Genomic DNA, 27,072 nt, shown 5'->3' with positions numbered 1-27,072 from the left:
ACTGAGCCGTCTCTAGCACCTCGATTTCCTGATCAGTAGTTGAAAAGATCTAAGTTTTGATGGTTATTAAAAATGAATATTTTAAAAAATCAGATTATTTCTCTTTTTTTCTACCTACTGCCTTCTGAAGCCCTGGGAAAGCAGTAAGGCACAAAGAGGAATCTTTGCCAGCAATGTGCATGGTCTCAGTGCTTTGTGGCTGGTGAGCGCTGGGACTGCCGTTGGCTTGTCTCGGAATGAGGCGGTGACAGGGATGGCAGCGGCTGTTCCTAACTAGTGGTTTTGCTTCTCATTCTCAAGATCCTTTTTCTAGCTTGTGGTTTTGCTTCTCATTTTTAAGAATTACCACTGTCCCCTTCCCTAGTTGGTTAGAACTTCTTCAGACTTTTTTCATAAATACATTGTCATATATTTATGTGTGATCTTGAGGGCTCCCAAGTAGTGGCTCAGCAGTCAACTGGAATTACTTAAAATCTCATACATTTATACCCCACCCTCCTCTGAATGCTAAATGCCAGTGAAAGACATCAGTAAGTCTGCTAGCCACAAAAACCATTGGAAGAAGTATACTTAAATGTCCAACACCAGTGAAAAACACCAGTGAGCCTGCCTGCCACAGCAACCACTGGAAGTGCATTCAAGACTGGAGTTTTGTGGAGAGACTAACTCCTTCTATCCTAAGGTCTGTTTACAGACAGTCTCAAACTATGTGCACAAGTTTGAAATGAAAATCGTTTTAGCCTTTTCTCATAGTCTTCCTGGAAATGGAAAACTTAAAGTCCCTGGTTCTGAGTACAGACCTGGGAGTTTGTCACTTTGCAGAACCAGTATGGGAAATGGCACGTCTGAGTTGATGGTGGCGTGCGAATGATTCCCCACCAGAGCGCGTCCAAAGCTTTGGTCCCTGAGCTGATGGCGGCGTGCGAATGATTCCCCACCAGAGCGCATCCAAAGCTTTGGTCCCTGAGCTGATGGTGGCGTGCGAATGATTCCCCACCAGAGCGCATCCAAAGCTTTGGTCCCTGAGCTGATGGTGGCGTGCGAATGATTCCCCACCAGAGCGCATCCAAAGCTTTGGTCCCTGTCCTCAGAGCCCCGGGAGGGATGTCAAGCGATAACCTCTTTAGCCTTTCTCTACCTTTCCAACCCAGTTCTGTTCGCATCTTGCTTTGTTTTTCTTATCTTTCCTTACTTATTAACAACTTCTGCTCTCCATAACCAAGGGGGAAATTTTTAGTGAAGATGCCAGAGGAATTTGGTGAAGAAAGGATATTTTTTCCCCCGCGGATGTCCTAATAACTGGAAAGCCATATGTAAATCAGAACAAAACTCCGTAGGTCTGTATAATAATGACATTACAAATGGGGGGTTGACCTAAATTGATAAGAACAAAAATGATAAAGCTTACATTTATAATTCTGGGCCTGATACAATTTTATTACATGCTAAAGTCATTGAAGAAAAATTGATTTTGTACTTGATCAAAGTTTCAGACTTTTGCTTTCTGTAATTAGACCCTGGAGAGAGCACCACACAAGCCACTGACAGGAGTGTTGTCACAGCTCTGCCAAAGAACTGATCCCCGCTGTAAGAGTGCTCAGAAATCGTAAGACAACGTTTAAGTAGACCAAGATGTCAAACATATTCCACACAGAAAGAACTTACACACATAGCTAGTAAATACTTGAAACATGTTTACGGTCATCAGACATCAGGGAAATGCAAAGTAACGGCCCCAAGCCCACGGTCCAGGCTGTCAGTGCGGTGGGTAACCTGGAACACTTATGTGGTTGTGTAGCCAGGGGCGCTCTTACATTGGCGGCAGAAACGTGCAGCAATGGAACCGCTTGGACAGAAGTTGGCAGTTTCTTTAAGAATTACTTAGAAACTTGATTGAGTGATGCCTTTCCCATCCATTTACTCAGGACTGGACTACATCTGCACAAAGATTTGTGCTAAGATGCTGATAGTGTCGTTAGTCCTCCAAGCCTCAGAGTGGACACGGATGCCATCTTCTGCCCCATGCCATAGAGGGGTAACAGAGGCAGCATCCATACAACAGAATAGTACCCAGGAATCAAAGGGAAGTACTGGCTGGTAGTATACTATGAAGAAACATTAAGACCATTATATTAACTAAAAGGAGATATACATATATGTACTGCATACCATACGATTCTGTTGGAGGTTTCCCATGAAATCAAAGTGTAGGGACAGAGCACAGATCAGCGGGTGTCAGGACTGGGTGTGGAAGGAGGGGCGACTGTACTGGGGCTCTGAGGAAATAGACTGTGTTGATGGATATGCTGTTAAACCTGATAGTGTAAGTAGATTGTATGGGATGAAAGTTACACCTCGTCAAACTAAACAGAGACTGAGTTAGTTGTGTGCATAGCTTCTTGTTTACCACAGGTCCTCCCTTCACTGTTACTGACTTTTCTCCCCTGCCTTTCTGTATCACCTGACCTGTCGAACCCCTTGTAACAGCTCTGTATGAGCTTGCTGCCTTTGAAGCCTTCTTTAGAACACACATTTGGAGTCTGAGCCTGGTCTAAGATCCAGTTCCTCTCACACTGTGTGGCCCTGGATAGCCTCTGCATCCGTGAGGCATGTAGAATAGTGAGTGAGAAGGCCTGGTGTGTGGGGGTGACAGAAACATTAAATAAAACTATATATTTGAATCATTCAATAAATGCTTATTGCCTTTTTAAAGGGGGCATTAACAACAGCGCAACAATCCAGTGGGGAAAAAGTCCCGGGGTTTTAGAATACAACAGCTATACTCAAAGTGTGAAATGTACCACAGCTCCTCTGCCTTCTGCCTGTGTAGCCCTGTGTGGCGTCAGTGAGTCATCAAGGCTCCACGTTTTTAACAGAATTGTCATTGGCACATGAGGTTGTTTACAAGTGTGAATGTTCATCTTCATAAAGGTTGAACACCGTGCCTGGCTGACACAAACACTCAGTGGATAAATGCCTCTCATCCTGAAGTCCTTGGCCTGAGCTTAGGAGGCCTCAGCCCTCCCTGAGATGATTTAAACCGTAACTATACCTTCTTACCAAGGGATCCTTTTTTCTTTTCCAGCCCCCACTCTTCTGTCCGTTCTGTCCTCAGCAGTGTCCACTTCTGAAGGAAGCCCCTCCCTTGGGTTTCTCAGTCTCACTCCCAGTGGGTAGCTGTGTTGCACCGATCTTCCTTCTGAAGGGCTTTGTCTAGCTTTTACTTTTTTGTACCTTTGAATGACTGATTTGATTTTTTTTTAGCCCCACATAAGTGTCTCCTGCCTATTATTAGATATCAGGTGGTAGTCAAGGTTCTAAACTCACTCACTGAACTCAGTCTCTCTTAAATGCCTGTCTTTACCACCTGAATTCTGCCTGAGTAGGCTTACCACACCCAACCACCCCAGCCAAGACCTTTGCTGTAATTCTGGTTGGTGGTTAATCACATGGTATAATCAAACTTACAGTCACATTAGGTATGTTTTCAAGGCCAAACAAAGATATATTTTAGATAGACAGGTCATCTTCAAACACTTTAGAGATCTACAGAATATGGCATTTAAGATGTTTTAATAAAAAAGGCTCTTCTTTTACAACAATGAGACATGTCTATTCCTGGCAGCACTAATCTACTTCAGAGAAGATATTGGGAATTGAAGAAACTTCACATGGAGTTTACTTTCTTTGCAACAAAAGTAAGCCACTGGGCTAGAAAATACCCCTACCTTGACTGGTGACACTCTGCTGTCCTAATTAGACAAGCAGGGCACAAAAGGAAGTGACTGCCAAACATTGTCCAGACAAGAAGGGACAGCCCTTCAGAATATCCTGCTTCACAGAAAAGTGTATCTGATATGCTAGGCATATAGACCGAAGATAGATGCCCCAGTGTTGTAGAGGACTTTGGGTCCAGGCAGCCAGCAGTTTCTGTCATTGGAAGTCACTTGCTTCCACTTTTTCATTACTCAGTTAATGTTATTGCCTTCCTGGGTCTCTGAGGGAGTTGAAGACTAGATAGTTACAGTTACAGTTTTCCTTGTTCACCTGATGCAGAAAGTAAATTAGGTCAAGACTGTGAACTCACCAAGATAGGGTAGATATGGAGTATTGTTTCTGAATTTGTCAAATGCAAATGGACTAGACATTGTTGATCTAGTTATTGCCTGTATATGTTGTATATAGTCATTGTACTTTCTGTATATGGTTTTCTTATATTAGTTATAGCTTTTTATTTTAGACAAAAAGGGGAAATGTAGTGATATTTCAATGTATTTTAATAAATAAAACTTGCCTGAAGTTCAGAGAGTAAAACAGACCTTACAGACCAGACAGTGGTGACACACACCTTTAATCCCAGTAACCACACTAGTTTGCCATAGAAACTGGGCAGCAGTGGTGCACACCCTTAATCCCAGAACTAAAGAGGATTATATAATGGGAGGAGACAGCTCTCACACACAGTCTCATCCTGAGATTCCTAGAGGCAGGATCGCCATTGTGGACTGAGATAGAGGCAAGAGACAGTGGCTGACTGTTTTTCCTCTCTTACCTTCAGGTTGAACCCCAGTTTCTGTCTCTGGGTTTTGATTAATCGTGCTACAACACGTTCCATGGTTGAGCACCCTATCCTTTTGACTGCATGTGCAATCAAAAGATAGATGTGCTGTTTTTCTCCTGGTTTTCCTTATGGCACCGCTTTGCTTGTAAACCACATTGTGCTCATCTGTGCCACAGCCACCAGTCTTTCTCCTTTCCACCCTCTCTGAAAGTCACCACCAGTGTTATACTTAAAAACACGAGTGAAGTGTCGTTCCCGGTTAAAACAGCAAGTGCTTCTGAGGTGCTTCCGAGGTGCGGGCAGGGGTCATTTGCTTCCTTGAGGAAACACAGGATTACTGTAGATCCTGCCCTGGCCTCTTGCATTGCTCCTGTCCCACTCCTGCCCCACGCCCCAGACAGCCAACACATGCATGCACAGTGCCCACGTGTCCCTTTGTTTTCTCCCATCGATTTGCTTGGCTTTTTTTGTATCTGAATATCTTAATTTTCCGTCAGGCTGACTGCAGGGATCCATGAGATGTGGCCTGCTCTGTTAAACTCTTTTTTCCCCCGCAGAAATTCCTTCCAAGGTTTGCCGTGTTGGATCCCAGCTGTTTATTTCTCTCTCTCTCCATCTGTGAACTAGCACACTGCCAGTGCAGTGACTGTTAACCAGAGAAACTAGGCGGCTTAACTGGAGTCTGTGGTCAGCTGGGTAGGGTCTGTGCCCCTGAGTGCCTGAGGCCTAAAGGCGGCAAGGCTCTGAGGTCATCCAGAGTTCACCGAAGCTTGGGGTGGCTGAAAGGCATGAGCTGTTTTGAAAAGCCATAGCTGGGATAAGAGTTTTTCTTTAGCAGCAAGCAACCATGGGTGAACTAGAGCTTCTTCAAGGTATTGTGAGGTTTTCATATTCGCATGATGGTGGTACACTTAGTTATCTGGCTGGTAGCCCTTCACTCAAGACAGAAAAGGCTCTAAGGAGGGTCTAACGGCTGTCAGTCAGGTCAAACTGCTGTAGGTCTTATCTTATTCGAAGGAAAAATTAGCATTATTGGTGATTTAACAGTCCTTCACAGTGTTCAGACAGTGCTTAACTCTTGAGGATTCCCTGGGAAGATGGGCTTTTCTGTCCTCTCTAGAACCTCCAAATTTAAGGAGTTTCTCCACAGCGTATGGCCGCACACAGAGAGACGGTAAAAGACTTCCGCAATGAGTGCGTGTGAGAGCATGTGTGTGTTTTCTAATGTTCCTCGGCTGTCCCAGATGGCTCGGCTGTGCTCCTTTGGTAAACAGAATAACAACAAATTGTAGTATGAGACTCCCTCGGTAGAACACGCAGCTCCAACTGTGAGCCCCAACATACTGTGGAGGGAGTAATGTCTCAGTGAGAGCCATGCCTGGGAGGAGGGGAGGAAGGATGTGAGATCTGTCTTCTGTTTAGTTTGACTACGAGCCTAATGCTGCTCTAAAAATACAATGGATTGCAGGCAGAACTCATGACGACTGGATATAGGGGTGCAAGCCTGTCATCTAACCCATAGAAACGTACAGGAGGCTTGCCTGGGTGGTATAGAAAGACCCTGTCTCAAAAGAACAGCAAAAAGTTGAGGTGTTATTCCCACCCTTGCTTAAGTGTCAAATAAAAAAAAATTTATATATATATATATATTTAAGTCTTGAGAGAAAGTTATTGTCAGAGAAATAGATGATATCTTTGTTTAATTCTTTAAGCATCCATTCTTATTAGGGAATGTTTGTTTCCGATTTTGCTGGTAGAAATGGTGAACTAGTCTTAAAGATAAATTATGCAACATAGAGATTAGTAAAACAATAACAAAAGCATGGCAGTATGTACCTGTAATCCCACTATCAAAAGACTGAGCAGGGGGGGCTGGAGAGATGGCTCAGTGGTTAAGAGCATTGCCTGTTCTTCCAAAGGTCCTGAGTTCAATTCCCGGCAACCACATGGTGGCTCACAACCATCTGTAAAGAGGTCTGGTGCCCTCTTCTGGCCTTCAGGCATACACACAGACAGAATATTGTATACGTAATAAATAAAAATAAATATTTAAAAAAAAAGACTGAGCAGGCAGTCACAATGTCACAGCCTACTGTTCTACGTGGTGTAACCGTATTTCAAACAAAAACAGAAAAAGACCTCTAATTACTGTGAACAGTTAAGTTAAATGTATAAGAGAGGACAAGTCATGCTGAAGGGAGTCAGTGTGGAGATGTTTAAAGGGGGAAATGAAAGAGAACAGGCTGGACACATGTGGAATGAGTTGCCTCTTTTTCACTTATCCTCTTTTTTTTGTGTGTGTGTGTGGTGTGTGCGTGTGTGTGTGCGTGTGTGGTGTGTGTATGCGTGTGTATGGTGTGCGTGTACTTCTTTTTGCCCAGCCTCGTTCACTGCATTGCTCGGCATGTAGGATACTTGCTGTCTGCTTCCAGGGTCCTCCTCAGGATAATGAGCTTGTTTCCTCATCCATCTTTGTCCATGCAGCCAGCGTCCCTGCATAGGTTCCTGGGCCTCTGTCCAGTCGCAGCCTCGCTCCTGGCTGTGTCCTTCGCCTTTCTCTCCATATCTTTAGCATTCATCCAGGCGGTTCCAATCCTTATCCTCAGAAAAGCGCAAGTCATCTCCCTCAGCAGAAGGCAGGCATTCTGCTTTTCCTCCAGACTTTGTCAGTTGCGTGACTCTTGGTACCCGCTTTTACCCTTCGCTCTGTTTCCTTCCTGGGATTTTTCTTCAAAGATAGAATGTTGTGTAGCTACCTCAGATCTAAAGCTCCAAAGCTCTTTGCCAGTGATGATGCTGAAGAGAAGGTTTTGTTGGTGGTTTGCTTTGAAATTAGCAGTTTCCTTGGGAAAGGGCTGAAATTAAATGTGGTTCCCCCGACTTTTCTCTGTCTGAGGATTCAGCCTTGCAGAAGGTAGCAAGCCCTCTATCCAAGTTACATATTTAGTCCTTGATTGTAAAACATTATATTAGATTATGTATATGTTTCTATGTCCGTGTTGATACTGCATTTGAGGGTGGGTGCCCACAGAGACCTGTACAGGTGCTGGGAACCAAGCTTCCACGACTGGCTCAGTCTCACAGTCTTCCTGCCTCTGCCTTCTTAGTGCTGGAATTACAGGGTAGTATTTCATTTTTTGTGACCAAGAAAAAAAGCACTCATTAGCATATATGCCCATTTAATGCTAGAATTAGCTTTGCTGCATCAGAGGGAGGTGTGCTGCCTTCATCTGTGCATGCTGCGTGAACAGACACTTCCTACAAACACTTCTTCCTTCTGCTTGTCTGCCCAGGAGAAATGAGAAGTGGCTATGGAGCGTTGTGTGCTTGGGTTTTGTTGGACTGTGTGCCAGGTCTCTTCATGAGGATCGAAAGGCGATAAATCTCCATCACCCCAAAGTTCATGGCTGCTGCTACAGCTTACCCAGAAAACCAAGGCAAATTATTTATGTTCTGATATAAACGTTTATTAATTTATGTATAAATTCATGGTTTCTTGCCATTTTTGTAAAACTTTTTCTTTAAAATAAGCAATTTTACCTCAGGCAATGGCACACATCTTTAATCTCAGTCCTGAGGGGGCAGAAGAACTCTGTGCATTCCAGGTTGTTGAGGGGACACACAGACACACACACACACAAGATTCAAGATTCTGTTCTCTACACTTAGCAACATTTGGGTCATACCTGCTGTTGGGTAACATCATCTATAATGTATTACATAATCTGTAGGTTGGAAAAAATCAACTTTAATTTGAGGGTAGCAAACATTGGCGCAAATATATAGCAGCTTTTCAGTCCACTGCTGTTTACAGAGGAGAAATTAAACACTTTTATTGAGAAAACTAAAGAAGCAACCAAGCTGCATGCGCGCTGGATTGACCACAAAGCAGGAGCAGCAGGGAGGCCAAGCAGCACCACCCAGTTCACAGATCACGGTGCATGGGGATAGATAGGCAGGAAGAGAGACAGGGTTCTAGTCCATAGGCTCTAGTTTCCTTGTTTTATTTACATTTAGGGTTCACGTCTTAGATGTCTTAAAATCGCAGTTTATTCCGGCATGTTGGCATATTTGTGTTGACAGTTGAGTATTGACACCTGGGGCTGGAGATGGCCCAGCCAATAAGCATTTCTGCGCTTGCAGAGGACCCAGTTCAGCACACAGCTGCCTGTCGAGTCCACTCCAGGGAGGTCTAAGCCTCTCTTCTTTGCCACCAGGACTCACATGCACACACCCACAAAGACACATATTTAAGAAGAGCATAACTCTTTAGCAAGTATTGAAAAGTAAGGGTGTGTCTAATAAAAATATAGAAGTTGCTCTAATTTGTCCCATCAAGTTGAATGATGCACCAAACCTCAGAGTTACAGGCCGGCCAGCTAACATTTGGCAGCTGTGCGCAGGGATTGCATTTGATATCTTTGAGTGTGCAGCTCTCTTGAGTTTGTTTGGAAGTAGGTCATGGCATGCTGAGATACCAAGTCATTTAAGTAAGATACCGAGCATGCTCACAGGAAGGAGCTGCTCGGGAAGATTGCGGTGTGCTTCAGCGTCTGGTGGAAAGAGCAGGAGGAAGAGCGGGGTGCCGTTGGTCTGCAGAAAGCAGAAGCCCGGGACGGAGAGCAGAACACAGCTTCGTTAGCAGGACTCTGGCTGGTGAGCGAGCACTTTTCCTCTGTCTGTCGCTGTAGGCTGTGCCTTGCCCACAGCTGAGGTTCTGTGTTCTGTGCTGTGCTGACCTAGCTAGTGTGCGGCTAGTGCCTTAGCTGAGGTCTAGAGGAAATTGTCTGCACTCAAGTCTCATCCTTTGTAGGCATGGCAGTGGCGATCTGAGGTGGAGCGCTCACCCACAGCTGCGACAGTTCTTCCCCGTGCTCAGTAGTGCTGGCAGAGCTGTGTGCCAGGAGACGAGGATTTCTCCGCTCGGGCAGTGGAGCATTCTTGCATTTCACACATTTGTCTTTCACTGTTGGTGCTTTATACTGAAATCATGATTTTTGCTGCAGTTCTCTACTAAACTGTTAAAGTAATAGGTAAGACCTGTTAGTGTTAAGATCAGTTATTTAATGGAAACAAGATCTTGTGTATTAACTAGGTGGCTCAGACATAGAAGTTTACTTTGCAATGCAGCTGGTTATTTAAAATCACTTAAAGTAAATGAAAACAGCAGCAGCACATTGCAGAATGTGCTGGACTCCCATATCCGTGCTTGAAATCAGTTCTGTTTTTGGCTTTGCGACTACTATGGAAGTGTTTGGATTAGTATCTTGCTGTTTTTAGTTCTTTAAACTCACTATGGTACTTGCTACTTAAGTTGTTTCTAATTTTTTTTAATCCAAAATGTTTGTTTTAGAACTTAAAAGAGGGATGTGTCATATGCTTCTACGGGTTTTACTCTTGAGACAGCAGAAGTCTTTATAATCTTGTACGGCTGTTTTTTTTTTTTAATGAACACTGCTTTACCGTCTGGAATGGATACAGTTGATGACCAAGTCTTCAGGGTATTCTGAAGGCTAAAATTCCACCTCTGAGCTTGGGGTGAGTGCTGCAGCTTTGGGAGATTTTGAGAGAAAGCATAAATTACCATATGTCTCACCTTAGGGAAAACCGTGTTGTACATCCGAATACCGGGTCGGGAATTTGAGGCTGAGAAGAAGGCGCTTTGAAGAGCCCTAGAGAGAATGTGTGGGGAGAATGCCGAACGCTTAGTGCTGCCACGTGCCGAGCAGTTCCATGATGCTTTCCTAAAATACCTCTATTTTGTGAACTGCCCCCACTGTGCCATTTTTCAGGATTGGCACATGGGAAGGAGGTGGGTGTACATTTCAGCTTGGAAGTTCGTAACGAGGGGGTTAGACGTTAGACATGGGGATGGATGGGCGCTCAGGAAATCTGTCCTGTTTCTCAGCGCTGACTCCCCCTCGTGACCTTGGGCATCACAAGTATCATTTGTCTGCACTTTATTTTTAGTGGAAGACTTGGCTGTGCAAATAGCAAGTTCTTTAAGGTATCTAAAGTACTGGCTTTGTGGGAGCCTAAGCAGTTTGGATGCTCAACTTACTAGACGTGGATGGTGGTGGGGGTTCCTTGGACTTCCCATAGGACAGGGAACCCTGATTGCCTTTCGGGCTGGGGGGGGGACTTAATTGGGAGAGGGGGAGGGAAATGGGAGGCGGTGGCGGGGAAGAGACAGAAATCTTTAATAAATAAATAAATAAATAAATAAAATTAAAAAAAAGAAAAAAAGTATTGATTGCCTGGACTGTGTGCGGAACCACACACAGTCTGTGAAACTCTAACCAACCCCACTTTCATGTATTTTGGTGACTTTTTTCTCTAAGTATTTTTAAAAAATGTGTAAACCCTGTTGATTTGTATATGTAAACCTTTAGAGCATTTAATAACCATAGAGCATTGTATTACTTAGCATTATTATAGAGCATTCTGGCTCTTCGGTAGAAGAGAAATTTACTTTTTTTTTTTAAGCACATAGGAACAGTGGGAAAGATGCAAGAACGGGAATATAGAAGGAAATTTGCTAATTACAAAGACTGCTGGTTCTAAGGGGCAGCATAGCTCTGTACTCAGGGATGCTCACGGAAGCTCGCGAGACTCACCAGCCTGGGGGCTCCGGAGTGGTGCTGAGTGGTGATGGGCCCCGGGGTCAGGTCAGTTTGCAAAAGCAAGCAATCAAGGCTTTTTATACAGAACATAGCCTTTCCCATCCTGCTCAGGAGCTTAGTTTCTCCTAGAATAACTTTCTTTCTAAGCCATTAAACAATTGGCAGGTGTTCTGATAATGCAAACAGGAACTCTGCTCAGTCTGGAGGTGTGAGGCCGCCTGACAGGGGAAGAGTTCCGAGGTGAAACCTTAGCCGACAGGGCCAGTCACTCTCCCTAAAACTGCTTTCTTCAAAGATGTGCACTGCCCGACCAGGGTGTGTGCAAAATCACACGCTGCTCTGGAAGCCAGTGTTTATAATTCTTGCCAGCTTCCATTGCTCTTGGTCCTCCTCGTCAGGTGTAGTGAGCATGCCTGGAAACCAGTGCTCAGGAGGCAGAGGCACTGCAGGCCAGACCTGGCTCTTGAGGAAGAAAAGATCAGTTCTCATAGATTATTCCTGTGAAAAACAAGTTTTTGGAGGATAGCATTTGTAGAAGAAAGTAAGTAGCCGTTGTGATCTGGTAGACCTGGCCCTGATCCATGTCCTGCCATCCCTAATTTCATGTGCATGTCTTTAGTTCACTGCTCTCCTTTTTTCCCCGACCATGAACAGAAATGTTAATAAGTTTTTAATATGTGAAAATCAAATTTTATATTATACATTGTTACTAGTAACAAAAGGGTTGATTAAATGTTTTGTTAATTACCTTTCCAAACAATTATGTAATTAAAATTATTACCTATCTTATTCAAGAAAAACGGTCTTACAAAACCATACTAATTTATTTATTTGTGTATTTAATATATGTGAGTGCTCTATCTGCATATACACCTTTATGCCAGAAGAGGGCATTAGATCCCATTAAAGGTGGCTATGAACACCTTGTGGGTGCTGAGAATTGAACTCAGGAACGCTGGAAGAGCAGTCCGTGCTCTTCTTTTTATTTTAAAGTCAGTCCTCAACTTTTTATTTTAACTCAGATGTTTTTGTATTACTATAAAAAACATGTTAGCTAAAATTATATTTAAGTGAACCAAGCAGGCCTATGCGTGGTTGGCATTTGCTACGTGTGGATTTGTTTGGTTTTATGTTGTTTGGAGCAAAGTTAGAAGCCAGTTCTCTGCATGTGTTGGCAAAACACTCTACCACTGATGTATATTGAATTAAATTTTTTGCTTTGTTTTTAATCCAGGTCAACAAGGAACATCATTTAAAAGCTTATACTTTTTCTTTTTTTGTGAAGATTGTTGTCCTTTTAAAACAGCAAATGTGGTACACACCTGTTTGTTCCTGGCTGCTCAGCCCCGAAATAATCACACAGAAACTATATTATATTATTTGCAATACTGTTTGGCCAATAGCTTAAGCGTATTTCTAGCTATCTCTTACACCTAAAATTAACCCATCTCCATTAATCTGTGTATCACCATGAGGCTGTAGCTTACCCGGTAAACATGGCTTCTCCTTGACTCTGCCTCCTTTCTTCCAGCATTCAGTTTAGTTTTCCCCACCTAGGTCTACTCTACCCTATCACAGGCCCAAAACAGCTTCTTTATTAACCAATGGTATTTACAGCATACAGAGGGGAATCACACATCACACACCTTTAATTCCAGCACTCAGAGAGGCAGGGGCAAGTAGATCTCTGAATTCGAGGCCAGCTTAGTCTACGACGAGTCCCAGGACAGTCAGAGATATATATACAAAGAAACCCTGTCTCAACAAAACAAAAACAAAAAGAGAAAAACCAGCAACAAAAGTTTTAAGACTCAAACTGGGATTAAATTAGATACTCTTATGTAATTTAGTTCTTTGTAATGATTGGTACACAGTAAACTCAGGTCTGTGAATGAGGCTCCCAGTATAACTCTTAAGCAGCAAGGTTGTTCAGCTGTCAGGTTGGCAAAGAATATGTCAGGTAGTTTCTTCATACCCATATCCTGTACTGTGTCTTCTCTCTGGTCTATTTCTTCCAACAACTGCTTTTTGGTAAAGTTAAGGTAGTTCAGCTGACTCATTATATTTTAATGAGCTCTCAGAGGTGTAAATGACGTAAGATTAGCTGTCTTAGTGTTCTATTGCTGTGACAAGGCACCATGACCAATGCAAACCTTATACTAGAAACCATTTAATTGGGGCTGGCTTACAGTTTCAGAGGTTTAGTCATTATTGTCATGCCAGGAAGCATATTGGTATGCGGGCAGACATGGTGCTGGAAAAGTCTTCATCCTCAGGCAACATGAAGGGGGAGACACCTGGCTTGGCTTGAGCTTTTGAAACCTCAAAGCCCGTCCCCAGTGACACATTTCCTCCAGCAAGGCCTCATATATTAATCCCTCCCAATAGTATCACTTCCTGATGACTGTAGTATCACTTCCAAGATGTGAGCCAATAAGGGCCATTTTCATTCAAACCACCACCGTAGGATCATCAGAAGTGTGTGGTTACTGAAGCTAACCTACAACAGATGGCTCCTTGCCACACCGAAAATGCATATGCAGCTTAACCTCAGTCTGGCGTGGCGCTTGTCAGCTTCTCTGGATTGCAGCTCGTTAGTGGTTTTCATCTGGACTCTTTTTGCATTATAGCTCTTTCATCATTTCTTTTTTTAAGGTCATTTTGGTGTTCTGCATATTTATAGCTCTTTACTTTTCTCATATGAATCCCTTAGTAAGCGGAAATCTATGGTTGTATGGGGTTCAAGTGTGTTCCCCACTCATGTGCTAGGTAAAATGTAGTCCACAGTGGAGGGGTGTTGAGGGTGAAGCTTTTAAAGGGGAGATGTAATGAATGTTTGATTAGACCATCCCTTTGCTGTTTGGTCATGTGATCTCCTCTGCATGTGCTCCCATGATTGTAGTCTCATCTGCCAGGAGGTCTTATCAGTGGCCTAAGTGGTGGGGTGCTTTGGACTTTCCGCTTCTAAAACACTAAACCAAACAATTCTCTTTTCCTTATGTATTACCTACCTTTGGTGTTTGTCGCAGAAATAGAATACAGAATGTTCTCTGCATGTGTGAGTTTGTGTCTGCATAATCCCTTTCCAGACTCTCAGTTATGTGTAAGCTGTCTCCTGAGGAGTTCTCACCCTGAAGAACAGGCAAGGACGAGGGCTAGCAAGACGGCCAGTGGGTACGGAGCCTGATGTACAAGTCTGGCCTCGAGTTTGATCCTTGCAGTCCACAGAGAGGTAGAAGGAGAGAAAGGACCCAGAAAGTGGCCCTCCAACTCCGCAGTGCTCATGGCCGCATTTGAGCACTATAATCAATAGTAATAAAATAGTAAGAGAAAAAAAAAAGAGTAAGGTCTACCCAAAAATGGAGGCAGCACTAGTGACAGTGACCATCTTTGGTTTGGTTTTTGAGACTATCTCAAGTTACCCAAGCTGCGCAGCCCAAGGTGACCTCAAGCGCCAGCGCTTCTTGCCTCCAGTAATTCTGGGTCTATAGGCATTCAGCACCTCTTCTTGCCAGACCAAAGTCCGATTTTCCTGGCTCTCTTCTGTTAGTCCCCGAGGTTGGAGTGTTTGCAGTGACTTTCGTTTAACCAACCAGCTCTTCCTTCCACATCTGCCGCGAGTTCTCATCAGAGTCTGGCTTTCAGGACGATGTGATGGCACCTGGGAAAATGACTCAGAGGTTAAGAGCCCTGGCTACTCTTGCAGAGGACCCATATTTGATTCCCAGTGCCCACATGGTGCTTAGCTCCAGAGACCTCCAGGGATGCACGTGGAACACAGATGACCTTGCAGTATATGCCATAATCCTCAGTAGTTCTTCAGCTAAAGGTGTGCACACCTCCCCTCACTCCAGTTTTGACTGCTTAGCCTTTTTTCTTTCTCATAATTTTTCTCTTCTTTCTTGATACCCCGAGTTCTGCTAGGGAGGTTGAAGACTAGCCTTTATTCCCATGTTAACTAGAATATCAAACTTTCAACCTCATCTGTGAAGTATCTTGGCTACTCCGCTGTTCCACTCACTCACTTCAGAGACTTTGTGTTTGTTTTTTGAGAAACTGATAATTTGATTTAGTTGTGGCTTAGCTTGTGTCCTAGCATCCGTGTTAAATTTGAAATCTAACTATTTAAGTCCCTGGCTTTCAGCCTACATATGTTCTCCTCTGAGAAGGGGGTATACAAAAATTCGTAGATCCGTGGCCATTGCCTTCTGTCCTTAACTGCTCAGGGGTGAAGGTGGGCTGGTTGCCATACCCCAGTATGTGAGCACTGAGGTTACTTTTATTTGATCAATATTTCACTACCTGAGAATGGAGATGGATCAGGTTTCTTGTTAAGTTTGGTTTCTTAATGGCTTATTAGCCATGTTTAACCAAAAGTAACATTAGACATTGGGCGTGCAATGTAACAAACATATAATAAAACAGATACATGCCCTAGCAAAATCTTCTTTAAAATATTCTGAGATTTCTAATATTTTCCAGATAATATATTGAAAAATTTGGGGGGTGGGCTGGGCGGATGTTTCCATAGGAAAGGTGCTGGCCATGCAAGCATGAGGTCCTGAATTCAAATGACCGGCATGCAAAAGCTAGATATGGTGGCATCTGCCTGTAACCCCAGCAACTCCTGACCGCCCAGCCTGTCTGAAAGGGGCAAGGGAATGCAGTGAGAAACCCTATCTTAGGGCAAAAAGATGGCAAGCTTTATGTGGTGCCTGCTCAGGCAGTGCCCACACATGCATATACCACACACCAAATGAAACAATAACTAGATTAATTTTACTCTACAAAGGTATAAAGTCACATCTTGAACATTGGGTCTCTGGGCAGAATATCAGTGGAATTCCCCCTAGGTGTCATCTGGGACAGAAGGGCTTCCAAGGGAGGTGGTCAAGGTTAGTTTAAGAAGTTTGATGGTGATCATCTGCTTGGAGTAGAGTCATCTTGGTGTCTGTCTGGCACAAATCGGTAGACTTTTCCTTGCTTACATAAACTGTGGTGGTTTTCCTTTGTCTCTTAAAGAGTAGATACATCTTCGATGAAACTCCTTTCCTTGAGAAAATTATTCCTTGAAAATTTTGGGGGGTGGGCTGGGTGGGTGTTTTCCTTTTCCTTGAGAAAAATCTCTGAAATGTATAGATCAGAGAGAAAGGATTTGCCTACTAAAGACAATTTATAAATTTATCAGAAGCTTTTGTTTTTAGGACAAGTTGCTGTGGGGGAGAGGAGAGGAGAGAAGGGGAGGGAGAGAGAGAGCAGTTATCATTTAGCCAGCTATGCATCCAGAAAATGGATCAAATACATCAAAGCCTTCCCATGTAAACACATGTAAATCTTATGATAAAGAACAGGAATGGAGCGCCCAACGTCAGAATGGTGGGTGAGCTCCCCATCTGGAGACTTGAAGGAAGTCGCGTTCACACACTGCATCCAAGATCTGGGTTCCTGAGCAGATAGCGTGGAGGTCAGGGTAGTGATCGAGCAGGTGGCAAACTTTTAGACTAGCCGCTTCAGAGACTGAATACAGAGTGAAGGGGCCGCTTACAGTGCTGCTGAGCCCACCAGCGCCTCCCGGTAGACACTTGATCACGCGGGGTGCTGCCTTTCATTGGATACAGTTGCGTTTCTTTGCTGGTTTCCTCCAGAATGTGTTTCTTCTGCAGTATCTGGCCTCTCCTGTCACTTTACGCTTGTTAAAAGATTTTTTTTTTACTGTGAAATATAAAGCGTTTATGAGTTAAAAATAATACAGACGCTATAACTGTGCATAGACACTTAGTCACTGTTGGGTGTTTAGTGTAGCGAGAAGGTATGGCCTTCAGCATGTTGGCAGCCGAGATTTTGCTCCTGTGGGAATGGTGTGAGTTGTGTAAGAGTCCTTTGGGTAACAGTACTCACACCCTCATCCCTACCAGAAACTTCAAGTTACATTTTTTTTAAACTTTAAAACATTTTTATATTTGAAACTGTGTTAGTGGCCTCCTAAGAGTATGTCATTAAGTAAGCTATACAGAGGGCCCACTCCCACTTCCTTTCAAAAATTTTAGCAGTTGTGGGCTGTTGCGATAAGTCAGCAAGTAAAGGCACTTGCCCCGGAGCCTGGTGACTACGGTCAGTCTCGCAGGAGAAAACCAACTCCAGCATACATGTGTGTGCACGCAGGCACATTGATGTTTTAAAAATGAAATAAAAATATAATCATTATAGGAAATCTCAATGCTACATAGGGAATCTCTGTCTCAAAAAACAATAATTAATTAGCTAATTAAAGATATCTCATTTTTCACCAAGTTTTAAGAATCTATTCAAAATTACAACTATTGGATAGGTAATGATTGCTGGCATGTATCATGGCACGTGAGCTTTGGCTAAATGAGTCTTCAGAGGTAAGATGATCATTTAACATGTATTCTTCAACCCACAAATAAAATTTAACAGAAGCGTTAGTATAATGTTGGTCTGGGTACAGATCTTGTGTGTGTTTATAGAGTGTTTTGTTTTGTGACAAACACAGGGTTTTTATGTGTAGTGTGTGAAGAGCAGGGTGTGAGCCAGGCACACAGTGCTCAGTGAATTCTAATTATGCTTGATACTGTTGCTGTTATCAAAAGGTGGGAATTTAAATCAGAGCATGTGTTTAAGGGGTATGGTTAAAAACATGTGCATTGGGGACTAGAGAGATGGCTCAGCACTTAAGAGGACCCGAGTTCAGTTCCGTATGTGAGCACATGGTAGCTCTCAACTGTCAGTAACTGTATCTCATGGGATCTGTTGCCCTCTTCTGGTGTACAGATGTACATGCAGACAAAACACCCTTATGCATAAAATACATAAACACATCTTTTAAAGTACATATAGTGCATGAAAAAAAATTGGGAAGCTTTCCAGAGACCCTTAGTCAGCACTAAAGCACACTTAGCAGAGTCCAAGAAGGTAAAAGATTTCCAGGTGTCGAAAGCTGTGTAGATCCCCAAAGCACTGAAAATCAGAGACTATTGATTGACCTTTAAGAAGGCAGTTTCAGTAGGGTGGTTGACATGAGCTCTAGAAGAGTTTGGCTGGAGAAAGATGGAGGAGCGCATTGTCTGTTACTATAAGGAGCTATCCCAAAATGGACTTTCTGCACCTCAGGAGCCTGCTGTAGGGCCAGCAAGGTCAGTTGGCTTTAGGACCACGGGGCAGAGGGAAAAAACTGGTTCTGCAAGCCGTCTCTGACCACCGCAATCACCTTGAGATTTGAGACTTGAAAAGCAACTGGGCTCTCTGGGGTTTGGAGTGAGAACCAGAGAGGGGCAGGCTTAGCTGTAATACTGAGTCACAGCAGACACTGCCCCAAATGAATTACCTTTGCCCGAACCCCAGCTCTTACAGCCTGTCCAATCAGAAAGTACGAGATGGCAGTGGTTTGGGTTGGTTTGTTTTTATTTAGTTTGAGGGTTGTTTTTTTTTGTTTGGTTTGGGTTGGTTTCGGGGGTTTTTTGTTGTTGTTGTTTTGTTTTGTTTTGCGAAACAGGGTTTGTCTGTATAACTGCCCTAGCTATCCCGGAACTTGCTTTGTAGACCAAACTGGCCTCGAACTTGCAGACACCCGCCTGCCTCTGCCACCACAACCAGGCTAGCAGTGTTTTTTTTATTAAGATATATTTTTGTTAGTTTTATTTTTGTTTGAGGGTGTCCGTGTGGGTGTCAGCCAAGGCCAGAGGAGAGTGTGGGACCCTTTATTGAGAGCAGCCTGGTGTAGGAGAAGGGTCTAAACTCAGGTCTTCTAGAACAACAAGCACTCTCCACCATAGCATTTTTAAACAAAATGCCAACTATTGAGTTAGTAAGAACAGTAATGGGGAGTGCGAGACACCCACATAGACACGCTTTATTCCCATTTAGGAAATGGTCTTTAATTCCATCAGTTCCAGCAGGAGCAAGAAATAACATACTCTTCACTACTTAGAATTCATGTTCTCAGCAATCGCATCCAAAAATGTCTACAGTAGAAATGCTCCACAAGGTGTACTATTTTTATTTTTTCTGAAAATGGGTTTCCAAATTGTCTGATTGATTTTTTTTTTTCCTCAGTCAGAAGGAGGGAATTTTGGTAATGAGTCTACCCATCCCCAAATAGTGATTGAACCCAGGGCTTTATACATGCTGGGCAAATGCTCTACCTCAGACTGCATCCTCTGACTGACTGCTTCAGACTGCATCTCCAGACTACACTGAGCTCCTGTCTCCTCCCTCATATTCCTCTCTCCGCCCAGCCACATCACTCCTGTCTGCACCTCCCTAGTGCTGGGATTAAAGGCACAGGATCCCAAGTGCTGGGATTAAGGGTGTGAGCCGCCAGGGCCTGGCCACTAGTGGCTTCACTCTGCACTCTGATCTGCAGACAAGCTTTATTTGTTAAAACACAAACATCACTACACCAGCTCTAGGAGAATCTGGGGTTTCTGGCTTACCAGCTCTGGAGATGAACACACACACATTTTTAAAAGCAGTATTGGAACGTTTGGTTTTACTGGGAGAGAGACGTCATAAAGGTGCTTTTCTGTTTGTTGTGTGAAGTGTACTGTAGAATGTGGCGAATACTCTTGCCAATGATGCTTTTTTTTTCTCTGAAAAAGATTTACATAAAAACAAAGTCAAATTTTTAATTGCCATTTTATCATCTTTTTGGTTGATGCATCTACATTAGCTGTTTGAATGAAGTTGTCATTTCTTTTAAAAAAAAAGGGGGGGGGGACATTAACTTCTGTTAGCCACACGCCCAGGTGGTATAGCTGCACCGTCTTGAGATAACTAGTTTATAGTATGCATCATTGGCCTTGATATGTTCTGTGGGAAAGGGAACCAGGTGGTGGTTCCTGCTGACCTCTGGAGTGAACCTGCTGTATTTCCTTCTCCAGTTCTCCCTGTCTTCCTTTCTTCCCACACTGCCCTCCAACTTTCTTCAGCTGGAAAGGGTTCCAATTTTATTCTGAGAATGTGAACAGAAGAGAAGTGTGTACAGATGAGAAGTGTGTACAGATGTGGAAAAGTGTGTACAGATGGGAAGGAGTGTGTACAGATGAGAAGTGTGTACAGATGGGAAGGAGTGTGTACAGATGAGAAGGAGTGTGAACATATGGGTGTGTACAGATGAGAAGGAGTGTGTACAGATGAGAAGTGTGTACAGATGGGAAGGAGTGTGTACAGATGAGAAGGAGTGTGAACATATGGGTGTGTACAGATGAGAAGGAGTGTGTACAGATGAGAAGTGTGTACAGATGAGAAGGAGTGTGTACAGATGAGAAGTGTGAACAGATGAGAAGTGTGTACAGATGAGAAGTGTGTACAGATGAGAAGGAGTGTGTACAGATGAGAAGTGTGTACAGATGAGAAGGAGTGTGTACAGATGAGAAGAAGTGTGTACAGATGGGAAGGAGTGTGTACAGATGAGAAGGAGTGTGAACATATGGGTGTGTACAGATGAGAAGGAGTGTGTACAGATGAGAAGTGTGTACAGATGAGAAGTGTGTACAGATGAGAAGTGTGTACAGATGAGAAGTGTGTACAGATGAGAAGTGTGTACAGATGAGAAGGAGTGTGTACAGATGAGAAGGAGTGTGTACAGATGGGAAGGAGTGTGTACAGATGAGAAGGAGTGTGAACATATGGGTGTGTACAGATGAGAAGGAGTGTGTACAGATGAGAAGGAGTGTGTACAGATGAGAAGTGTGTACAGATGAGAAGGAGTGTGTACAGATGAGAAGAAGTGTGTACAGATGAGAAGTGTGTACAGATGAGAAGTGTGTACAGATGAGAAGGAGTGTGTACAGATGAGAAGAAGTGTGTACAGATGAGAAGGAGTGTGTACAGATGAGAAGTGTGAACAGATGAGAAGTGTGTACAGATGAGAAGTGTGTACAGATGAGAAGGAGTGTGTACAGATGAGAAGTGTGTACAGATGAGAAGTGTGTACAGATGAGAAGGAGTGTGTACAGATGAGAAGAAGTGTGTACAGATGGGAAGAAGTGTGAACAGGTGGGGAAAAGTGTGTACAGATGAGAAGAAGTGTGTACAGATGAGGAGTGTGAACATATGGGTGTGTACAGATGGGAAGAAGTGTGAACTGATGAGAAGAAGTGTGAACAGATGAGAAGTGTGAACAGGTGAGGAGTGTGTCCAGGTGAGGAGTGTGAACATATAGGTGTGTACAGATGAGAAGAACTGTGTACGGATGAAGAGTGTTAAGAGATGACGAGTGTATTCAAATGAGAACAAAAGATTTCATTTCAATTCCAGAAATGAGGCCAGAAGTAAAAGCTAAGGTGGGTTTCTTGTGTCCTAAGCAAGTAGATAGCAAAGAAGTGCATTATTTTTGTTTTCTTTTTTCTTGGTTTTAGAGAAAATGCTCATGTCCTAATAAAAGTTGGTCCGAGATACCAAAGAGATAGATGAGAGAGAGAGAGAGAGAGAGAGAGAGAGAGAGAGAGAGAGAGAGAGAGAGAGAGAGAGAGGATAGATAGATGATAGATAGATAGATAGATAGATAGATAGATAGATAGATAGATAGATAGATAGATAGATAGATAGATAGATAGATAGAACCATGCTCCTCCTCTTCCAGAGGACTGAGGTTTGGTTCCACTCCAGGCTAATGCCCTCTTCTGGTCTCTCTCTGGGCACTGTTTGCATGTGGCATTATATACACACATGCACACACATAAATAAAATAAAATCTTTTTTATAAAAAAAATACAGCGTGCTATCAGAGTCCCCTGTCTGCACCTTTGGGTCAGCAGTAGAGCTGAAAGTGGCCCTTCCATCCCAAGGCTCTGTCTCAGCCACGAGTCTCCATCGGTATTCTGTCCTGCGTGTGTCTTCATTCTTCATTTTGCACATACTGCCATTAGAAATTTTCTAAATTTTTAATGCAGTGAAAATGTAGTTAAAGATTCACCACTGTCCATTTTTTTCCCCTATTAAGTAGGGGGAAAGTGTAAAAGGTTCCAGAACTGATACAGACACAACCACACATTTCTCCTCTAGTTCAGAAGTTGAGATGTCTGCTGACAGTGAGGATGCTGACCAGTTCTAATGCATCTTTGCTGCCTTTTATTTGTTTTGAGACAGGGCCTCAGTATGTAACTGGCTGGGCTGGAGCTCACTGTCCAGACCAGCCTGGTCGCCAAGTCACAGCGCTCTGCTGCCTTTGCCTCCAGATTGTGTGTGTGTGGGGGGGGGATTAAAGGTGTGGCCACCATGGTCGACCTTTTGTTCTGCTTTGTTTGCTGCCATTGGGTCATACCTCTCACTTTGACTTGTATGTGATTGTGTAAGTGAGTTAGTTCGGTGTCCAGGAGTGCACTCTCCCTGTGCTCCCCTTGGGCCAGCAAGCACTTTGAAATAGTGCTTGGGTCTTGCATTAATGCATCGCAACCTAAGCCAGCAGCGTGCACGGGAGCTCTCTGAGAAGTTGGTCAGGTACTATATAAACTAATTGAATTAGTTGTGACTTATGCAAAAAGCAGAACTTAGAAAAGACTAGAAGACATAGAGAATTTTGAAGTCTTACATCATACTCTTGCTCAGCTGGCCAGACGGTCAGGGTGCTCATTAATGGCCTAAGCACTAGATAGCTTTCTCACATGCAAAGGGTCTGAATCCTGTTGGTAAGCAAGTATGTTTTAATAACCACCACTCCCTAAGGAGGAAGAGTCTAATGGTATGAAAGGCTTTTTCTTTATAATTGGTTTCTTCCTAAGCAGGTGTTTATGGACTAATTGGATTCCTAAATCACTCATCTCTTCCAATTACTTGTTCCAGGCATTTGCTGTTTTGTGAGATTTTATCTCTAAAGGAACACTAGCTTGAAACACAAATCATCTTTGAATATTTCGTGGATAGTAAATGGGACCCCTCCCCCTTCTTTCTTGATTCCTCCTGGGAGCTGGGACCTTGGGCACGTGCCACAGAGTTGTGCATTCTAGTGTTTTCCTCATCAGAAGGGTTTGGAGTAAATGACCTAGGAGATGGAAATCACTGACCAACCAGTATGACGTCTTCCACTTCCTGTTTCCCAGTAGTGTTGGGTACTGGAAGAAAAGACTTGAGGGTGTCTTTCTTTCATCATTACAGGGACCTGTATTTGAACATTAGTTATGAACAAATTGACTCTACATGATGAATGGAGTTGGGTTTCAGATTGAAGTCGCCAAACATAAGTCTGATTTGCAGAGTAATGTTGAGGCTCCTGATAGGTCGAGTAAGTCAAGGGCAATGATGGCTTTTTCAAGATTAAATTCCACTGGGAAGTGAAATAATACATAAGGACTGAAAAATTACAGTATTGTGACTGGCCCTTGGGTCATCTCCCAGACATGACTGAGGTGTGCTGAGATATCTGTGTTGGTACAGTGATGGCTGGACCCTCGGTCACCCCACAGATGTACTAGAGGTGTGTTGGACCATACTTTTGTGTTGGTGCAAAGTTCTTAGGAGAAGCTCACTGAACTTTCTCTCTCTTTCTTTCTATTATTTACTATGTATGTGTGTCTTGACTGTGTGTATGTATTATCGTCTTACCATGTGTGTTCCTGGTACCCGCAGTGGCCAGAGAGATTGGCTGTACTGAAACTGGAGTTACAGATGGTTGTGAGTCACCATGTGGGTGCTAGGAATCCAACCCTGATCCTTTGTTAGGACAGCGAGTGCCAACTCTAACCCTTCTCGTTGCTTTTTAAAAATGCTTTGTTTTTACTGTGTATGGAGGAGGTGTGCATGCCCCTTCTAGGGACTTCATTCTCCTTCTAACATGGGCTTCAGGAATTAAATTCATGTCATCAGGCTTACATGGCAATAACTTTTGCCTGCTCATCCACCGCACTGGTCCCCTCTGTTTTTATGAGGCATGGCTTCTGCCCTGTACGTTAGAGAAACATGAAAAGAATATTGAGATTAGTTGTGATTTAGGATTCCATACTGATTTGAACTTGATTAGCTCCAACAGTGTAGTGGGATGTCAGTCTTCTCTCCACTTTCTTCCTGAAAATGTTCTCAGCGCAGGTATTTGAGATGAGCTGGACAGAACTGAACAAGGTACATGAGAATTGCCTTATTGTTAATAATATTTTTAAGTAAATAGTTTGCTTGCTATTGGGAAGCTTTTGCAGGTGGGGAGTTCAGGGTATGTATGTATGTATGTATGTATGTATGTATGGCTGGCGTGTGCTGCTTGGCAGATTTCATCTTGCAATCGTCAGGTCAGTGGTCACGTTGTTAGTGGTTTCCACACATCCCCCCCGGCAGTGAGCTGTTTCCTCTTCTGGGCTCTGCAAATCAGGTTCTGTTTAATGATTTGTTTACAGTCTGCTCTCTCTTATTAAACTGTCAGTTTGTCCTGTTGTGACCTTGAGAAGAGGGACCTTGTCTTATTCTCCCATGGCCTCACCACGGTTTTCCTGTGGTGAATTGTGAACAGTGAATAAACGGGGGAAGGGCCCAAAGAAACCATACAGGCATGGTAACTTCACAAACCAAGTGCTTGGTTGGCTTGTCACTCTTAATGTCCCTGGTAATTCACAGACTCCGAACAGATCTCTGTTGCTTGGTTTTATCCTCTTCCTCAGGGAGCGCTATGTATAACCACCATCCATCCCTCTGTGGGACTCTGCTAACACTGTGCTATGTTTTCATTTTTTTAAGTTCTGCCTTGATATGGATTATATCTAAATCAGATATGCTAGGATAGTAGGAAACTTTCTTTTTAGTACATTATTTTGCTCATCTGGGTAGTTGGTATTTTTTTTATTGTTTCCTTAAAACAGGATAGGTTGTCATGATTTTAATCTGAAATGTGCTCCAGTGTTCATATTAAACCCAGCTCCCTAAATGGTGGCACTAGTTGGGGAAGCTGTGGAACTTTTAGGAGGTGAACTTTGAAGACTGTACTCAGCCCCTCGCTCCTGTGTAGCGTTCTCTCAGTTTTTTGGTCTGCTGTGACGTGATCAGCCACTAACACCCAGCCCTTGGTGAGGAAGTGGCCACTTGGGCATGCCTTCCCAGCCATGATGGATGCACATAACTGAAAACAAGTGGACCCTCCCTGACGTCGCCTCTGTCAGAGATTCTGCCTGAACAGGGCAAAAATAACTGGTAGAAAAATTGGGGAGTAGAACTGCTGTAACTAAACCTGACCATGTGGGCATTAGGGTAGAGAAATGACATGTGAGAGGAGTGTGCAGGAGTTTGGAAATGTAGACTAGAGCACCTAGAATGATGTAAGCCGAGCTGAGGACCATTCTGGTAGGAGTTTGGAAAACTAGAACCTATTGAAACATACAATAAAGACTGTTCTCTGAGGTTTAGAAGGGATCAATGGCTATTGGAAATTGGACTGGAAACGGTCATGTTACATTGCAGCAAAGAATCTGTTGGTAGTTTATGCGTGTCCTGAAACCTTGAATGAATATAAACTGAAAAGTGATGAGCTAATTAGCTGAAAAAAGAACCTTTCAAGACAGTGTAGCATTCAGGCTATGACATGTTTGTACCAGCTGCTTTTAACCAGTTCACAGTGAGCACCAGGAGCTTAGACGCAGGGGAGAAATGCATGGGGAGCCATGCAGTTTGGCCAAAAGTAGCTCATTTCTAATCAAGGTTTTGTAGAGGATCAAAACTAAAAGAAAAAACTGTGGGGGCTGGAGAGATGGCTCAGAGGTTAAGAGCATTGCCTGCTCTTCCAAAGGTCCTGAGTTCAATTCCCAGCAACCACATAGTGGCTCACAGCCATCTGTTATGGGTCTGGTGCTTTCTTCTGGCCTGCAGGCATACACACAGACAGAATATTGTATGCATAATAAATAAATAAATAAATAAATAAACAAACAAACAAACTGTGAGAGTACAGGCAGACAGAACAGTACAAAGGGATTTATTTGAGTGGCTTTTGCATAATAGGAGGCGAGGAAGCTCGATAATGGCTACTTGCACACTGGACAGTCCTGGTTGCCGGGTCCACATAGAAAGGCTGGGAAGCTGAACTCTGATGTCCACAGATGATGTCAGCGGTGCTCACGTACTTACGTGGGAACACTTTCTTGGGAAGAATGGAGCTTGCACGTGTGCCCTGGGCTCCTCCTCTTCTCAGTCAGATCCATAGAATCCCCACCCACATTCATGGTGAATCTTTCTCCCACCACCCCCCACTTTCCCATGTCAGTCCTTAGGAAATGCCCTCCAAGATTTACCCAGGGCTGTGCATCGCCAGGCCTAGACATCTCTCAGTGGAATCATTTTGATAATTAAGTTCAGCAGTCGGTCTCACTGTAGCTACAGCTGGCCTCTACCTCACGCTCCTCTCGTCTGGGCTTTCCTAGATGCTGGCATATGAACACTATGTTTGGCTTAGTGAGCTGGGAAGGCTTTGTTACAGAACTGCCCTGCTAAGGAACTCTTCATCAGGTAATAGAGTCTAATTCCTGTGGGAGATAATAAGCCTTCTGTATTGTAGCTCTCGTTCTCTTTACCAGTTGATAATGATTTCTGCTGTTTAAAGGGACTCTTCCTTTGCATTTTGGATTGTGAAGGTAGTTTTGTTGACTTCTTTATTTTCTAAGACTAGGATTGTTTTCTTTCTTAGTGTAAAAAGTCTTAAGTTGATTATAATTGAAATTAGCAAAATCTTAACCTACAAAAGAAGGGGAGGATTATGAGCCATATGTACAACCTTCCGGTTTTAGCAAACTGTTGGCCTGCTTTCTTATATTTCAGACTATATAATTAAGCAATTTTGTCCTCTGGTTTTAATTTTTGTTATAGCAGTTTCAGAGACAGGGGGTGCTTTAGACTGTGTGTTAAATTTGGTTTTAAGATAGCCCCAGTTAACATATTTTAAGAGTATTGTACCATTAA

At 43.4% G+C, this 27,072-nt stretch overlaps 1 protein-coding gene across 43 annotated transcripts in view; it reads left to right on the top strand.

Moving 5' to 3' along the window:
- Positions 1–27,072, top strand: part of Plekha5 (pleckstrin homology domain containing A5) — a 166,802-nt gene that overhangs the window by 57,017 nt on the left and 82,713 nt on the right. For 2 of the 43 annotated variants that reach the window (XM_075982429.1, XM_075982426.1), the window contains exon 1: positions 9,074–9,217. The exons of 34 other annotated variants lie outside the window; for them this stretch is intronic. The gene's annotated coding sequence lies outside the window, so the exon portion shown is untranslated. Of the gene's footprint in view, positions 1–9,046; positions 9,218–27,072 lie in introns of those variants that run through there. 7 more of the 43 variants (XM_075982437.1, XM_075982431.1, XM_075982434.1 and 4 more) reach the window with 6 other exon arrangements.

This window comes from Microtus pennsylvanicus, chromosome 8 (assembly GCF_037038515.1).
Source record: "Microtus pennsylvanicus isolate mMicPen1 chromosome 8, mMicPen1.hap1, whole genome shotgun sequence".
In the NCBI taxonomy this organism is placed as follows: Eukaryota; Metazoa; Chordata; class Mammalia; order Rodentia; family Cricetidae; genus Microtus; species Microtus pennsylvanicus.
The sequence above is the reverse complement of the archived record's forward strand: the minus strand, read 5'-3'. Positions and strand labels throughout refer to the sequence as shown.